The following is a 13,260-nucleotide window of genomic DNA, read 5'->3' as shown; positions in this document are numbered from 1 at the left end:
TGTTACTTCTTTAAAGAAAAAAAAAGGCTTAGTTTACTTTCAGATACCAACACAGGGATTATTGTATTGAAGTCCCAGATATGTAGCTTTTCCCAGGAAAATAGGTTACATGAAAATGTTAAACAGGTTCTGGTCTTCTCTGAATGGTTAGTGTTTGGGACAAAGTCTGACCTTTGAAGGAGTCTCTTAAAGCATAAGTGTACTACCTAAATGCAGTATTTTTAGAATATCTTATACAGTGTATGTGTGTGTATAAAGACAGAACCGGACTCTTTGAGTCCAGATTGAACTTCTTTCTGACAGAAAATCGGATTTTCATTTACCTACATTAAATCTTCATTAACCTAAAGTTACAGTTTGTTTCATAATAATTTGGGGAGATGTATGTGTGAACTGGATCCTAGCATTGAAACCTTAGGAAAGCTACCATTGTTAGTTTGATGATGGAGAAATAGTAACTTTCAATAGTGTATATCATCTTTAGAGAAATTCCGTAAAGAAGGCCCAAAGATATTTAAAATTTAGAACTCTTAAACTCATTTGACAAGGTATTTCTTAAGATAAGGCAGTCCTGTTTCCCATAGCCTAAGTAAATTCTTGATACTGTATAGCATAGTTTATACTGACCACTAAGACAAAGGAAGTTCCGCTCTGTGGGGTGCAGATCCAGAGACCTCTGCTTGATTCCCTTTTCGCTTCCTGTAGCACTTTGTCTTTCTTGATTTTTTTTCTAGCCTTCACAAGATTTCTTATGCCTCCTTTTCTGATGATACGTTTCAAATATGTAAAGGTAATGATTCCTTAAGGCGAAAAGTCCTTAAAATATAAAACTTCAGTAGAGATTCTGTGCATGCCATGGATTCAGAAGGAGGGAGAAGTCTGTTCTGGTGGTTCCGCAGCTGTTAGTGGGCATAGAGTACTGAATGTTTCACTTGTTATTTTCTTTCCTACAGTGACTGAAGCAAGGCTGTGTGACATTCCATGTTGGAGGAAAAAAGTTAAAAAACAAAATTGAATGCTCTAAGCTGGAACATAGGATCTATAGCCTTGTATGTGGCCCAACACCTTGGCCTTGTGTTCAAAAATGAAGAAATACCGCAATAGCAAAGCTGAACATCTTAACACTAGCTGTCTTCCGCTAGATCTCCTTGCTCAGCATATAACTATACATACATGTAAAATTACATGTATATGGCTATATTTTTATTTGCTTGCTCCTAAAAGAGAAAAAAAAATCAACTTTGAATCACAACTAGGAATTGATGCTTTAATTTTTGGAAACTTTTTCAGAATTTTTAATTTACTGTGGTTCGGCCTGAGACCCTCAGTTGTGTCAGGCTCCGTGCGCAGAGGAAAAGCACACAAGTTGGACGCACGTGGGGCACGTGCTTTCTGTGCGCCAGGTGCCTGGATGGGGTTCTTTTTTTTAGGCCCACAGTCAAGTCTGTGTCTGGAATTTTTTGACTTTTTTGCTTTGTATAATCATAGAATTCGTTGCTGCTGATTTCTATAATAATTCATGTTGTTATGTACAGTGTCTCTTAATAACTGAGGGCTGTCAATAACGTGTGATTTCACCTTTTCTATAGTCTTACTCCCATGAAGAACCTTGGTTCTGATGGAGAAAGAGTGAAAAGCTTTATTTTTTTCTCCAGATATCTTTATATTTCTATTGTATTTTTAGTTGTGTACTGTGTGCTACAGGTTTTTTTCAGTTTATTACAAACACAATTTGGTAATTCCTGAATTGGTTCTGTCTGCCTCCAAACAGAAACACCTGTACAACCTTACTAGGTATAAACTACTTGCTGGTAAAACGGTCAGAATAAAATGAGCTCATGTTTTCCTGACACACGTGAGAGGGCATACGGTATTGTTCCAGCAAATCTCGCTGTTTGACGTTTGATCCAGTATTTCTAGTATTCAGTAACGTATGTTTGTTCATTCTAATTTGGGTTGGTTTAAAAGCTATGTTACAAGATAGGCATAGAAAATGTGGGTATCACTCCTGTTTGCCTCTTGATCAGAAACTTTAGCAGGGCAGAAAAGAAGTCAGTGTGATTCGAACTGAAATTCTTCCTTTAGTTGCTGTAAGAAGTTAAATGTAAAATACCTTTTTTAGTTTTAGGCCCCCCTCTTTGAAAACCTTGACACATGGAGTTGAGGCAGGGAATGGAACTCATTGAAGTAGAAATGACTGCCCACTTCAGAGTCTTCATTTTGTTTATACACAAGTGTGCTTACATAAATCAGAAGCATTTTGTAGATGCTCTGCTCACTTGTTCATCTCTATAGAAACACAGAAACCAGACCCATTTTGTAAAGCAGAAAGTCATGTCATGTGGAACATGTCCTGTATATATTTCATACATGGTAATGGAGTCTTAATGATAAATGCAAGGTGATAACTTAATGATGGGATTAGTCTGATCACTTAATATACACAATCCTGGAAGTTAATTACTTGCATCAGATATAGTGGTATTTATTATTCTGTACAGAGAGAAAAATACATATAAAGCATATGCTCACATTACATGCACGCAGATTTCATGCTCCATAAATCTTTTCTATTTTTTAATTTACCTTTCTCTAAATGATGTGCATGGAATATGCCTTATTACAGAAAAAAGCCGTTCATAATTTGACTACGTGGAGAAGTGCCTATATGGTGGTAATGCTAGTTAAGGCAAATAAAACAAGTTATCTTATCAGTTTACTACATCACCATTAATATTTTATATCGTGATGTTTAAGAAAGAAAAATTTATACCTCAAATGTGTATTTTATTTTACAATCAGTTCTAAAATTGGGATGGGAGGGTTGGGGAGGGAAGGTTTATTCACCATAGCCACTGATGGGAATCTTCAAAAATATTCTATCTGCCCACTATAAATGTTTCTCTGTTTGCCATTTCTGATAACTATCATGACTAAATTGGATAGCTTTATTTTACAAAGGTATGGACAGTTTATAGAGCAGTGTCTAAATCTTCATTAGTTGCATTTGCACTAAATGATATACTTTTGCAATTCTGTAAATAAAATGATTACACTAAAAATATTTGTATTAAGAAAAGAAAAAGATACATTTTATCTTCAGATAATTGCACTGGAACTTCACTAGGGTTGATCCTGCCCAACCAGGTTTAGAAAATGAGTTAGGGAATATGAAGGAAGTTTAAAAGAAATCAAAATTTGGAGCTGTACTAGCCCTTTAGACAACATTCAGACCCTCTAGAATTATTTCCATATGGCTAATTCCAACATGCTGAATATACATGATGTTTTCTTATCTGCAGTTATTTCCTACTTACCTTCCCCAAGCCAAAAAAAAAAAAGATTTTACTCTTTTCTACTCAGTTGCTCTTTTGTACTGTGATAGAAACATGAAAAGTACTGGCGATGAGGGGATTTGTCCCTGAGTTCACACTGTACAGTTCAGGAGAGCACGGTGTTTCACTTGAAATTCAGGAGTCCTGATTTTGAGGTAGAGGGTATGTCATAGCAGCTCTTGATTCGGTTTCGCCACAGGGGGGGCCAGACCAAGGAGGGCGGTGACTGGGAGGGATGTAACAATACAAAAGGAGGAACAGGAGGAATGAGGTTCCCGTTTCTTCAGTTTCATCAGCTAATTTGTACTCCTCTACAACATCAGTGTCCGTTGCTATTGAGAAAATTTTAGTTGGGCTGAGCTGGTTCTCTTGTGAAATTGTGCTGGTTATCTTTAAACTTATTAGTTGTTGTCCAGTTAAACACTTTTCACCAGTATTTCATCCAGAAGTTGTACAGACAGTGTATTTCGATTATTGTCATTGTTCATCTACAAACTCAAAACATAATCATTTTACGTACCTTGGGAGTGTGTAGAGTGTAACTATTCTAAATAGCTTTATGATCCTGATGATGTTTTTAAAAAATAATAAAGTTGGATCTTCCATGTTACAATCACAAAATTAAAACCAGTATTTAAAAGTGGAAAAGTATTAAAATATTATGGACAAATGTGCTTGCTTGGTTGTTTTTCTTAACCCCCAGGTATGGACCTACATAATTCTACATAATTCTCAGTTAGCTAAGAGCTTGAAATACTCCAGTTCAATGGTCTTCAAATTATAGGTTGTAACCCCAGTTGGGCATCAAGGAAACTACTGAGTTGTTACCTAAAAAAAAATTTAGCAGCATGGAATAGACCCAAATACATAGGAGGTTCAGGTAAATATTTTTTGAATCTTTTCACTTATATATGTGTATGTGTGTATATGTATGTACTGTATATACACACATATACATGTGTGTATGTATATATGTTCGGTCGCTCAGTCATGTCCAACTCTTTGCGACCCCATGGACTGCAGCACGCCAGGCCTCCCTGTCCATCACCAACTCCCAGAGTTTACCCAAACTCTTGTCCATTGAGTTGGTGATGCCATCCAACCATCTCATCCTCTGTCCTCCCTTCTCCTCCGCCTTCAATCTTTCCCAGCATCAGGGTCTTTCATATGAGTCAGTTCTTCACATCAGGTGGCCAGAGTATTGGAGTTTCAGCTTCAGCATCAGTCCTCCCAATGAATATTCAGGACTGATTTCCTTTAGGATGTACTGGTTGGATCTCCTTGCAGTCCAAGGGACTCTCAAGAGTCTTCTCCAACACCACAGTTCAAGAGCATCAGTTCTTCAGTGCTCAGCCTTCTTTATGGTCCCAACTCTCACATCCATACATGACCACTGGAAAAACCACAGCCTTGACTAGACGGACCTTTGTTGGCAAAGTAATCTCTGCTTTTCAATATGCTGTCTAGGTTGGTCATAGCTTTTCTTCCAAGGAGCAGGCGTCTTCTAATTTCACTCCAGTGATTTTGGAGCCCAAGAAAAGAAAGTCTCACTGTTTCCACTGTTTCTCCATCTATTTGCCATGAAGTGATGGGACCAGATGCCATGATCTTTGTTTTCTGAATGTTGAGTTTTAAGCCAACTTTTTCACTGTCTTTCACTTTCATCAAAAGGCTCTTTAGTTCTTCTTCGCTTTCTGCCATAAGGGTGGTGTCATCTGTGTATCCAAGGTTATTGACATCTCTCTTGGAAATCTTGATTCCAGCTTGTGCTTTATCCAGCTTGGCATTTCACTTGATGGACTCTGCAAAGAAGTTAAATAAGCAGGGTGACAATATACAGACATGACGTACTCCTTTCCCAATTTGGAACCAGGCTGTTGTTCCGTGTCCAGTTCTAACTGTTGCTTCTTGACCTGCCTACAGATATCTCAGGAGGCAGATAAGGTGGTCTGGTATTCCCATCTCTTTCAGAATTTTCCACAGTTTTTATGATCCACCCAGTCAGAGGCTTTGGCGTAGTCAGTGAAGCAGAAGTAGATGTTATTCTGAAACTTTCTTTTTCTATGATCCAACAGATGTTGGCAGTTTGATCTCTAGTTCCTCTGCCTTATCTAAATTCAGCTTGAACATCTGGAAGTTCACAATTCATGTACTGTTGAAGCTTGGTTTGGAGAATTTTGACCATTACTTCGCTAATATGTGAGATGAGTGCAGTTCTGTGATAGTTTGAGCATTCTTTGGCATTGCCCTTCTTTGGGATTGGAATGAAAACTGACCTTTTCCAGTCCTGTGGCCACTGCTGAATTTTCCAAATTTGCTGGCATATTGAGTGCAGCACTTTTCACAGCATCATCTTTCAGGATTTGAAATAGCTCAACTGGAATTCCATCACCTCCACTAGCTTTGTTCGTAGTGATGCTTCGTAAGGCCCACTTGACTTCACATTCCAGGATGTCTGGCTCTAGGTGAGTGATCACACCATTGCGATTATCTGGGTCATGAAAATCTTTTTTGTACAGTTCTGGTTATTCTTGCCACCTCTTCTTAATCTCTTCTGCTTCTGTTAGGTCCATACCATTTCTGTCTTTGCATGAAATGTTTCCTTGGTATCTCTACTTTTCTTGAAGAGACCTCTAGTCTTTCCCATTCTGTTGTTTTCCTCTATTTCTTTGCACTGTTCACTGAGTGCAAAGTGAAGTGCTGAATGAAAGCTTTCTTATCTCTCCTTGCTATTCTTCGGAAGTCTGCATTCAGATGGGTATATCCTTCCTTTTCGCCTTTGCCTTTCACTTCTTTTCTCAGCTATTTGTAAGGCCTCCTCAGACAACCATTTTGCCTTTTTGCATTTCTGTTGTGTTGTGTTTATTGACAGATAGTATTGTCTTCATGGCACGTTTTTCAAGAGCAGTTGTAACTTTGTTCAGTTTTTGCCTTAGGCTTGACTTTGGAATATAACCTGGAAATGTGGTATGGTTCTAACTAGCTATTTCCAGCTGTTTTTATAAGATCGCTCAGATTTTCTTGTCATTGTTTTGATTAACACCACAGGACTCTCACATTGTTACCATTTGCACTGTCTTCCCATAAAAATTTTATGAACCTTCTATGTCTGTACACTTTGAATAGCCTTAAACAATATCATAAACTGTTTTGTGTGGCCTCCTTGTTCTCCTTCAGAGAATTCTAAGAGTTTAGTGCTAGAGCAGATCTTAAAGATGTTTGAGATTACTCAAGATTCCCAACCAAGATTTTATTGCCCAGACTTTAGGATCATTGAGGTGCCAAATGAGGATGTCTAGAACAAAGATGTTTGAAATTACTCAAGATTCCCAACCAAGATTTTATCGCCCAAGCTTTATGATCGTTAAGGTGCCAAATGAGGACGTCTAGAACAAATCTTAAAGATGTTTGAAATTACTCAAGATTCCCAACCAAGATTTTATCACCCAGACTGTATGATCATTGAGTTGCCAAATGATGTCTCCATCACATGTGCCACACACCTTGCCCACATTTTATCCAACTTCTCCCCTTAAAACCCACTGGGTGGCAGTGGGCGGTGGTGATGGTAGGTGGTGGTACCACTCACAAAGCTAAGAAAGTGGGCCAGGGTTCCAGGCCCACTGAGTAACTCTCAAACTCTCAAGTCTTCTCTCCATTAGACTACTTTTTAGTGTCTTACATGTTAATATTTAATATCTATAATACAGCGTTTGACAGACTAGAGCTGACAGCCTTGAATACTAGAACTTTGGGATAAAGGTCAACACCTCCCTTCAGTATCGGCTTCACAAACCTACAATACCTGTGTTACAAAACCCTGCTAGATACATAAATTTTGTCTTAAAGTTGAAATTTGACCATTATTTAGCACCTCAACTTCCTGTCTTCTAGTTTGCAAGGATGAAACATCATCACAAACAAGCCCAAGGAGAATGTTTTAATCTTGGATTTTTCAACCCAACGATGAGCCCCAACATAGCTGTCACTTTGGTGGACAGCCTACTGCAGAATGACCAGTGAGGCAGTGACTAAAACACGCTTTGGATCCACACCTAGTCAGCTGACTGTAATTCTTTAATATCTCTGCTCCTTGTGATTGGGAGACCTAAGTGGTACTTGGGCCCGGCGGCAGGGAATCCTTGTATGGTAGCTAAATCAAGATGTAGTCAACCTCCAGCCATTTCAGCGGTGTCGATAGACAGCACGAACCATACAGCGCTGAAAACAAGTTGCAGAGGAAATGTTCATTGAGCACCTGCTACATACCGTGCAGTGTTCTAGGGTTGGGAATGTATACGAACCACATGTAGCCTGCATTGTTTTTGTCATAACCAAGCTTTTTAGAAATGTATCTACACTAAAAGAAAATAGGCTGTGTAATCAAGAGCATTTTAATAAAGTGCATTAATGGTAGACTTACCCACATTGGAGGTGCGTGAAAGTCTTTGATTTCTCGGTTTTCAGTTGTGGCCTCAAGAGGTAAATAGGACCTGGATTGTTGCTGTGTTTTTACAAGTTCAACTTCTGGGCATGGCAATAGTGGGAAATTAGTAAGTCAGCTGTTCTGCTCTGCCAGTTATTTGAATTTAAAACTATGGGTAATTTGTGGCTTGTGACTGTCTTTTCATTCCTAACATCCAGTAAATTTTTCAGTCCCTTTTAAGTGAATTTCTCCCCATGTTTCTGGATACCGTGTCTTCAACGTACTGAAAGGGAATGAAATTTAGAGGCCAGAAGACCAGAGTTTTTCTTGGTCTCTCGCTTGGAATGACTTGATCTTGCCATCATTTCAATGTCTCTACATCTATTTTTCTCTCTATAAAATAACATGAAGTCACCTACACTGCAGAATTGTTTGGGGAAGAGTGAGATAATGTATTCAAAATGCTTTGAACGCTGCAGCACTGTGCAAATGTAAGGAACAGTTTGGTCAGCCACAAATACGTGCCTACATACTGTCTTTTGAGTGCTGAAGGCATGAAGCTGAGTAAGACACAGTATGACCAAAGGGACACACATTTGGGGGCTTTGAGTCAAACGGTAAGTCACTCGGTCTGTGTGGGGTTTATCCTACAGGGTATGTCTGGTAAGGGAGAAAGCTAGGGAGGCAGAGGCCGTTCATGGAAAACTTGGCTCTGTGAAGTAGCTTGATCTTTTTACCAGCAGGGGGAGCACCAAGAGCCTTCTTCAGCATTATTGTTTTACATATCTAAGAAAAATAAGTGGGACTTGGTTCCTGATTGGGATATGGAATAAGTCAACCATTATTGATGTTTTTGCTTGTGTATAATTCTCATGCTAATATCAGAAATAGTGACAGTTACGTCAGTAATATGGAACTGATAGTGCATCGAGCGGCCCAGCAGTCACTGCCGTGTTTGTCAATGAAGGGGGAGGCACTCGGAGCTGGAGAATCAGGGTAGCGATGAGAGTCTCCTGCGTGATCTCTTTTCTGCTGATCAAGTAATGCATTCATACCTAATGCCTTGAACGTGCATGCTGTCACTTCAGTCGGGTCCAACTCTTTGTGACCCCGTGGGCTGTAGCCACTGGGCTCCTCTGTCCATGGGATTCTCCAGGCAAGAAAACTGGAGTGGGTTGCCATGCCCTCCTCCAGGGGATCTTCCCGACCCAGGGTTGAACCCAGGTCTCCTGCGTCTCCTGCATTGCAGGTGGGTTCTTTGCCACCTAGGAAACCTAATGCCTCGAATATCTAAAGCTAAGTGTTTCAGCAGTGCCTGTATCTCCAGGCCTGAGTCCACATTCCTGGACTTAAGTCTGGTAGATGGATTATGTAACTACTAGGACATTGCTGTTGTATTATTCTAGCAGCTCTACTAATAAGCTAGATTAGCTTATCAGCCCAATTGACTCATACATGAGGAGAGAGTAAATAAAAGCATTTTCTGGAATATAGGCCTTGAAAAGTGGGAGGGGGGAGTGAAAATGTTAGCCGCTCAGTTGTGTCCAACTCTTTGTGTCCCATGGGCTATAGCCAACCAGGCTCCTCTGTCCATAGAAGTCTTCAGGCTGGAGTACTGGAGTGGGTTGCCATTCCCTTCAGGGGATCTTCCTGACCCAGGGACTGAATCAGGCCTTGTGCATTGCAGGCAGGTTCTTTACCATCTGATCCATCAGGGAAGCCCAGATAAGGCCTTGAAAGTGAAGTCGCTCAGTCGTGTCCGACTCTTTGCGACCCCATGGACTGTAGCCTACCAGCCTCCTCTGTGCATGGGATTTTCCAGGCAATAGTACTGGAGTGGATTGCCATTTCCTTCTCCAGGGGATCTTCCTGACCTAGGGATCGAACCCGGGTCTCCCGCATTGTAGCCAGATGCTTTACCGTCTGAGCCACCAGGGAAGTCCCCAGATAAGATAAGGCCTTAGAAGCCAGCAAATCCAAGACTCCCAGTAGTCATGTACGGATGTGAGAGTTGGTTGGACTATAAAGAAGGCTGAGGGCCGAAGAATTGATGCTTTCAAACTGGTGCTGGAGAAGACTCTTGAGAGTCCTTTGGACAGAGATCAAGCCAGTCAACCCTAAAGGAAATCAACCCTGAATATTCATTGGAAGGACTGATGCCGAAGCTCCAATACTTCAGCCACCTGATGCAAAGAGTCAGCTCTGACTCACTGGGCAAGATCCTGATGCAGGGAAAGATTGAAGGCAGGAGAAGGGGACAACAGAGGATGAGATGGTTGGCATCACCGACTCAATGGACATGAGTTTGGGTAAACTCCAGGAGATGCAGGGCAGGGAAGGCTGGCATGCAGGACATCTATGGGGTCGCAGAGCCAGCAGTGTTGACTTGGTGACTGAACAAGACTGAGGGAAACATGAAGCCAAGGATCCAGGGTTTCACAGGGGCTAGTGGCAGAGCCAGGAGTGGAATCCCCAGCTCCCTCAACACTGCTGTCTTCCTATTGTAACATTTTTCTCTTTGGAAGAAGTCCTAATTACAAGTTTATTGTGTCAGTCATTCAACAATAGAGGACCTTTAAACTTAAGGTACTGTACTAAGTTACAAGAAAAGACATGGTCCCTATCTTCAAGAGGCCTTGGTCTGGGGGAAATGTGGGCAAGATTTACCACTGAAATATGGAAAGAAAAAATTTCAACTTTTATTTGTATGTGTTTTTATCATTTTAGTTTTGTTTTCTCTAATGGAGTAGAGTGCTCAAGTTTGTTCAAGGTTTGGATTCTACTGGCCTAGCTAGGTACTGTCCTAAAAGCAAGTTTAAGATGGACCTTTCCTCAATAGCTTTCCATTTAAAATTGTAACTATCCAGGCTGTACTAGCAAACCAGCTTCAAGCTTTGGCTACTTACCAAAGGTTATGCAGTATGGGTGAGAGCATCCAGATTTGCTGATGGAGCCATGGCCAGAGGTGAGCGGGCTGCTCATGCAGACCTGACTTGACTTTCCTACTAAGAGCAGCCAAGGTTTCAGAATGAGGTAGGTTGTTCATAGGTTGTACCCTAGATCTGAAGAGCCTGAGGCTACAGCCCTTGTCCCCATGGTGAAATGGGCAGGGAGGCGGGGCACTGGCGTCATCTCTTTTGTGACCCCCCCCAGGCTAGGAGACAGCTGGGGGGAGAGGTCCTGCCATCGCACATCATTTAGGGCTAACAATACTCTGGGTTTGCTTTAGTGTCCAGGTTCTCACATACAATCCTAGCTGACTTTAGGGTGGCGCCTGAGACAGACTTGCTCCCTTCCCTGTCCCTCTCACCTCATCCACTAAACCTTGCTTTCCATTTCAAGTGAAGTGAAGTGAAAGTTGCTCAGTCATGTCTGACTCTGCGACCCCATGGACTATACAGTCCATGGAATTCTCCAGGCCAGAATACTGGAGTGGGTAGCCTTTCCCTTCTCCAGGGGATCTTCCCAACCCGGGGACTGAACCCAGGTCTCCCGCACTGCAGGCAGATTCTTTACCAACTGAGCTATCAGGGAAGCCCAGTTTCAAGTAACAGGAAGCAAAGGAAGCAACACAGGCTAGGTGACTGTAGCCTTCTCTTTTGGATTCCCGTCCTGATGCTTTCCCGCAAGTTTCCTTGACAGTACACACGAGGTGCCTGTGTGCTTTATGTTAGCAGTTGGCACAGGGCCCTCCCAACTTTAGGCTCATGGCCATCTGGCTTCAGAATTAACCAGTCGAATGGTTGGTGGAACGACCAGCTCCTTGCCTCTGGGTAATCTTACTCCAGTGCCACCATCCTGGGAAGTTCAAGTGCAAGGCAGTCAAACTCGGGGGCTAGAGGGTGGGGGAGGTAAAGGGAGGGAGGGAGGGAGTAGGGAGTGCCATCCGTGCAAACCTCTTGAGGGGTGGACCTTTTTTCCCTTTTGGTCCTCTACTGTCTTATCTGGCCCTTTGGGAGAGAGCAGAGACCAAGGAGAAGGAAAGTGAGGGGGGTGGGGGGCTAAAAATGCCTTTTTCTGGGACAGTCATACCATTCTTTGAAAATGTGGAGAACTCAGGTGACTTGGGTGGGGGGGGGGGGGGCGGGAGGGATCACAGGCCGGAGACACAAACCCAAATAACATACTAGTTTCTAGTTGCTTATATCTCCAAGATTAATTCTTTTTTTAAGATTAATTCCAATTGTCTTTAATATTAAGCAGCACGTGGCCTCTCCGTGGGAGTCTGCTTACTGTGCACTTCCGGATAGACACAAGTTTCTCATGCAGCTTGTTCACGGTAATACCACGACGCTCACACTGAAATCCAGGACTTTTAGAGCAGCAGCAACAGTAGAAAGATCTGCCAGAGTCCTGGCCCCACGCCAGGCCAAGGGTGGCAGGCTGAAGGCACCTACCGTGTAACTCCACCTGATTCCACCCCAACCCCAGCTGGAGGCACCAGGCTTCCCCTGGCCTTACAAAACAACTGTCTGAAAGGGCCACACCGCCCTCAGCAGCTCCCCAACTTGCTCAGGAGGAAAAGAAAAAGCATGTGTGTGTGTGTGATGAGGCAGGGGTTCCATGCACATCATGATGAGAAGGGAATCTGCTGAAATCTAAACTAAATCACTTGCTATCTTCTTTTGGCTTACAGTATAGAAGTTTTCTATAATTTTTTGCTAACTGGGCAAAGTTCTTAACAAATTCAAGTCATGTCTGAATAGAAAGAGGACAGCTTGAGAAACTTTGGCCTCAAAAGTTGCTGCAAGTGAGTTTACTGCTTCTACTTCAGCCTTCTGCTCCCAGCGGCCTTGTGTGGAGGTTTTGCTTCTGCGGCCTCTCGTTTGAGCTCAGACCCTTCAATGTGAGAGGTTCTCTCTGGATTTAATTCGCAGCCTCTGAGATAAGGAAAACCTGCGCTGCCACATGGATCTCACTGCTCAGCCAAGCAGTAAGGAGATGAGATTCCTTTCCTGTCTCCTGCCCAGCCTGATGCTCTCTCGAGGGGGCCAACTGGACAAGTCACCTTGGGAGAAAAGTTCAAAATGATTTTCACATATCTGGGCTTGGTTCTTAGGGATTCATACACACCTGTTTAACTATGGCAGTAAAGTCAGAAATCACGAGTAAATGGGAATCAGCTTTTGAAGAGGCCTACCTCAGCTATATTAAGCTGTACTCAGCTGGAACAGCTTATGTGCACTCCTGCAATGGACATTTGGTTTTGGCTGTCCAATCTTTATGGCTTCTTCCTCTCAACTAACTGTCACACCCCCAATATCCAAAAGTAGTCCAGTTGAGATGATAAATCTGCACAATTCAAAGTATAAGAAAGATAGGCTTAATGCATGTATTAAACTGGCCTGCCACTCCTGTAGAGTTGGAGAAGATTATGGAGAATGATAAATGGTCTTGGGACACCAATTCACATTAGAGGTACCACACTGACCAGACTTTAAAAGCATCTAAATCTCAGGCCTATAGTTAATCCAAACAAAAAAAATAGTTACTGCTTAC

At 42.1% G+C, this 13,260-nt stretch overlaps 1 protein-coding gene across 1 annotated transcript in view; it reads left to right on the top strand.

The window, feature by feature from the left end:
* The window catches only part of CERT1 (ceramide transporter 1), a 130,157-nt gene extending 127,463 nt beyond the window's left edge, over window positions 1–2,694 (top strand). Inside the window, exon 19 of the mRNA XM_052646302.1 lies at window positions 954–2,694. The gene's annotated coding sequence lies outside the window, so the exon portion shown is untranslated. The remainder of the gene's footprint in view (window positions 1–953) is intronic.
* The last annotated feature ends 10,566 nt before the right edge of the window (window positions 2,695–13,260 follow it).

The sequence above is a fragment of the Budorcas taxicolor genome, chromosome 10 (genome assembly GCF_023091745.1).
Source record: "Budorcas taxicolor isolate Tak-1 chromosome 10, Takin1.1, whole genome shotgun sequence".
Taxonomy (NCBI): domain Eukaryota; kingdom Metazoa; phylum Chordata; class Mammalia; order Artiodactyla; family Bovidae; genus Budorcas; species Budorcas taxicolor.
The sequence above is the reverse complement of the archived record's forward strand: the minus strand, read 5'-3'. Positions and strand labels throughout refer to the sequence as shown.